This window comes from Colossoma macropomum, unplaced genomic scaffold, assembly GCF_904425465.1.
Source record: "Colossoma macropomum unplaced genomic scaffold, Colossoma_macropomum, whole genome shotgun sequence".
NCBI classification, from domain to species: Eukaryota; Metazoa; Chordata; class Actinopteri; order Characiformes; family Serrasalmidae; genus Colossoma; species Colossoma macropomum.
Genome location: NW_023494790.1, coordinates 5,376,339 through 5,381,473, shown reverse-complemented (window position 1 = coordinate 5,381,473; position 5,135 = coordinate 5,376,339). Strand labels below are relative to the sequence as shown.

At 37.0% G+C, this 5,135-nt stretch overlaps 1 long non-coding RNA gene across 1 annotated transcript; it reads left to right on the top strand.

Moving 5' to 3' along the window:
- The first annotated feature begins 401 nt into the window (after positions 1 to 401).
- Positions 402 to 4,909, top strand: LOC118808801. Its single transcript, XR_005007307.1, has 3 exons — positions 402 to 463; positions 2,388 to 2,464; positions 4,888 to 4,909. It is a non-coding gene; the product is annotated as an uncharacterized LOC118808801 (long non-coding RNA).
- The last annotated feature ends 226 nt before the right edge of the window (positions 4,910 to 5,135 follow it).

The following is a 5,135-nucleotide window of genomic DNA, read 5'->3' as shown; positions in this document are numbered from 1 at the left end:
GGGCTGTTACAATAACCTGGACTTAAACACCAAAACAAGGAAATGGTCTTGGATTTCAGAAAACCAAAGCGCAATCACACCATTAACCCAACTGTTTGGTAGTGGAATGAGGGAGAGAGAGAAATAACCCAGCAAATCTACCCAACTGCCTAAACCCAGCACTTGGGTAAACAAAAAAAATAATAACCCAGCATTTTTTAGAGTAAGGCCTGCAAGAAGACATACTTGGGCTTTTAAATACCAAGCTCCTCCTCTTGGGCTCAACTCCGCAAGCTGATTGGCCAAATTACATCCTTCAGATAATTGACACACCAAGCAGCCTAAGAAGAAAGAGGACAGAGACAGAGAAAAGGGGAAAGAAAACAAACACACATGTGCACAGCCCCTGAGAGTGACATCTATAAATACAGACCACTTTGCGTTCAACTATTCACACTGCAGCTGCAGCAAGCTAAAGAGACAGGTAAGAATCCATCCGCTTAATGCTTTATGTCTAAGACTGCTGTTTAAAACTGTTGTCTCTGGTGTTTTTTTCACCCTATGCTTTTTATGCACATACATTTTAAAATATTCACATAAACACTTAATATTGTAAAGTTTCTCATGTGTGACATTTCATTATCTGCATTATAATGACTATGAAGGGACTGCAGCTGCTCATGAGTAGCATTTAACATGTTTTTACATGCACTGTAGTACATTATGTTTATCATATTTTAAACCAATGGTGTAGGTTTCATTTCAGCTTTGGGTTGGACGCACTCTTACCTACCTGATCCACCATGTGATTAGTGTTGTATCATAAATGTTAATGTTAAGCACAGTAAAAAGTGAATTTTTTTCATGTGAGGATTTACACACCAACAAACAACAAAACACGCAGTGATTCAGCAGTGTTGACTGGCATAAAAAAACAAACAAAGAAAGGAACAAAGAGTGAGAACACTGAAACGGAAAATGAAAATAAAAGTGTCAAAAACAGAGATGCCCTCCCAATCATCAGCGTTCTCCTCTCAAACGTCCTGCTATCAGACATGTGTAGTTTTTATATTTAAAAGCGTTTTTTTAGTTAAAATTATTGTTTTTTATGGTGTAGATTTACCTTTTTTTACAGAAATTACAAGCACTCCATTTCATTATCTCTCTCTCTCTCTCTCTCTCTCTCTCTCTCTCTCTGCAATCTTTACATTGTAAGTTATAAATTTGGAGTTTTAACTTAAAAATGTAAGTAACCTACTTGGGTGCAGACATTTTTCAGTTTCATTGAACTTCAAATAATGAGTGAACCGAACGTAACACAGATTGTTCTGTTAGCTTACTATTTGAAAGCAAGCATTTTCTCCCTCTCCCTCCCCTCACCCTCTCTTTCTCTCTCTCGGAAAGAATTTTAAAAAGAACTCTGAAAAAAAAAAAAATGAATAAATAAAAATATTCGGGGCCACAGCCCCAGAAGACCAGGCGACGCTCCTATACTGAACACAGTTTGACAACAGGTGGTGCAGGTGTCACCCTTTTCCTTGGGTTGTCAGGTACTTTATTGACCATATATCTATGTCTAGTGTAGGAGAAGCACAGCTGTGCAAGCAGCTGGGGACAGTGAAAGGTTAAATGCCTTGACTATAGGCACAGCGAGCAAATACTGCGTCAGCGCTGGGATTTGAACCCACAACCTTCCTTCTTCTGGCACACCTCTCCTAACACTAGGCTACCAGCCAACCCAACAAAGTATGCAGTTTAATAAAGTAATTAGCTAAACTAACCATGTGACATGAGAAATATAGCTAATCCATGTGAGAGCTAGTTAACAAGATGTTAATATCTTACATTATCACAGCTGGTCTGCTCAGTTTACCTCGCTTCTAAACATCCTTGACAGTCTTGAAGATCAGAAAAGTGGAGGTGCTCAGTCTGATACAGTAAAGGACGATGAGAGATGTCACTGATTATTTCCCATGTGTCTACTGAGCACAAGGACGTGAAGAAAAATACAGCTACCTATTGACTGAAACCAAAGATGCTCACTGTTTCAAATATAATAATAATGATAATAATAATAATAATAATAATACTTATTATTATTATTATTATTATTGTTATTATTATTATTATTATTATTATTATTATTGCATTTGTGGCCAAAGGGTACTCCACAAATCTGGATTTCTCAGTTAGCCAGAAAACTTAAGCACAAAGATGAGGACTGTCCAATAAGAATGTCCCTCAGCTCTTTTTTATTGGGCAGGCTTGACTTTGGGCTTACGTTATCTGGCTTAACTGATACATCCTATTTGGGGAAATATCCCCCAGATGTAACAACAAAAAGCAATCACAAAACAAAGAAATAAATAGAGAAAGAATGAGAAACACTTGTAGTCTTCTTTTCTCAGGCTTTTCAGGCTCACTCTCTGACTTCCTCCTCTCTACAGTCACTTATTTTGCCCCATCTCCAAGATGTGCGACAAAGGTAAGCCCACAACATTGCTCTTCTAAATTTTCAATTTCCAAATTCAACAGCAGTGTTATCTAAGGTCTAACTGTAACCATCTCTTCCTTGGTGAGCTTTCAGTTTTAATATTGTGGATGGATTTGCACCCCTAAACACAGCCAATACAAAGTGATATACAGTTTAGTTTCACTTTGGGTGCTGATTTGCTGTTTGCCATTATAAAAGAATTATGATGATGATTAGTGGTGGAGCAATACCCTATTAAATGACCCCCTGATGTCCAGCCTCAGGGGATGGCAGTAAACTGAATGATAAAAAAAAAATATTGAAAAAGTGCATCACTGGCTAATATTTCATACGAAAACTACAAGCCAAAAAATCTGGTAGAATGAAACAAAGGTTAATTTTCTGAGAATGTACCGGAGTTCTGTCTGTGTTCTGAGCAGTTTTCAGATATTGAGCTTCAAAGATTTTGCATTCCAAACAGCAAAACCGATATGTGGAACACGTCTGTGTGATACATGACAATGACAGACACCCTAAATATATTCTAAATGTAAAATATCACAATCCTATCAAATTTGTAAATGAGTTACACATTTTTGGATTTTTTGTTTTTTGGAACAGGTCAAATGCAGAGAGAACCTTCTAATCCTAAGAATTCACTTTCTGCTTGGAATTATAAGGCTCTATCTGACAAAACATGAAAAGAAGCAACAATTTTCAAGGAACACAGAAAGGTTACTCATAATTTGTTGTAAAAGATAAAATTAGTATTGCAGCAGAGTGTTTACATGTCCAGAAAGTGAAATTTAAATCCCTTTTTGGTATTTTTATGACATTTATTTCGATTAATTTATTTCTTCGTTTCATATATGTTTCACAGTTTTATAAACGTGGACATACAAACTTAGAAATAATTATTCATTTAAATGAATGAATTATTAATTAAACAACTGTCAAGTCATTGCAAAACATTTTAAGCAATGCAACAACTCAGTTTCTGCTAACAATTAAAAATGATTGTTTCATCTCAATTTCATAAAATACCTCTAACTCATCAAGTTGGCAGATTCGGAGCCTTATAGCCTCGGCTCAATTTTCAACAAAGCGGTATAACACTGTCCATCTGCAGGCCCTGGCTCCACAGGTTTGGCCCTTGTTAGGTCTGGTAAAGACCCACAGCTCCAATGCCCCTCTTTCTGCTACCTGTACCTCGCTGGCCTGGAGAAAAAGAAAACATACTCACCATGTCAGGGATCAGGGCCATCACAAGAATAAAAAGAGACAAAAAAAGTTATTAGCATCAAACCACTGACCAGCTAAAGGCTACATTAAAATCTAATGTTACAATCATTCTGAAATCATTAGTATTTTAATACAGGGGTAACTGTTAGAACGACGTTTCTTCAAAAACCAAAACTTATGCTTTAATGCCTTATATTACCATTAATGGGCAGACCAAGCCTTACCTGGCTAGCATGGTAGCTAACAATGAATATAAACCTCCTCAGCAAGATCAAAAACGATTAAAGAAGACTTAATTTGCCTGTCATTTGGACCGTTGTACTTCATGAGATCATCAATAAATCCTCCATCTTGAAATTTCTCCTAAACTTAGCGTTGCGTGACTCATATTTGACGCCTGTGCTCTGTTTCCCGCAGAGCGGCAAAGAAGCAGAGTCTGATTGGTCCTCTTGCGTGGATTCGAAGCGCTGATTGGCTCACAGATAGAACCTTATAGAACTAAGTTAGAGTTTGACTTTGGAGAGAGAACCTTTTTGTTTTCTAGATAAAAAGTCCAAAAATGGATATAGCTTAAAAAAAACACCCTTGTTACAGAATAAGAAATGTGAATAACTCAACTTTGACAAAAATGTCAGACAGAACCTTATAATTCCAAGGGGTCTATTTTACTGTAGCTGTAGGGGTGCATGACTGAAAGATCGAAATCTTGAAATCTTTCGCTCCAAACGTGCAACCAGCAATCAGCCAGTTTATTTTTTAGTTGTTAGATGATGAATGAATGAATGAATGAATAAATGTTTTAATTAATTATTTAATGATTTGTGTTGCAGTTTTCTGACATTAATAACATGTGCCAAGTCAGTGCACATTATTTTAAAATGCCATTGCTACACCTGTACCATAGCATATTATACCAATGTCATAGCACAATTATGTATCATCCATCGTGCTTAACAGCCAGTTGCCTCTTAAATTTGATGCAGTGCTTTATTTGACTTTTTGTTAAATAAGTTACTGATTTTTTGTTTGGGAATGTAAAAAATGCCCAATTTCCCTTTAAAAGTTCAAGTAATGTTATTCATATTGCATTCTAGCCTATTGCATAGAAATTACTGGAAATGTGCTGGTGCTAATTTTGTTTATTCACCTCGAGCTCATTTGACTAATTACTAACTGTCCTGAATTCATTGCAGATCCGTCCTTGCTTGGAGTAATAAAAAACATTAACAGGCCCACAAGAACATATGCTGACGGACTGTATGCCGAGGCAGACACATATGTATGTCCCTTCACTGTCAAACCTAAACTACTCCTCCCCAAAGCTGGAGCTGTGGCTGAGGCTGGAGTAGGACGAGCTGGAGCAGAGTGGAGCGTCTTTGAGGCTAAAGCCAAAGGCCCAAATGCTTCTGCAAAGGCTGAGGCTAATATACTCGGAACTAGT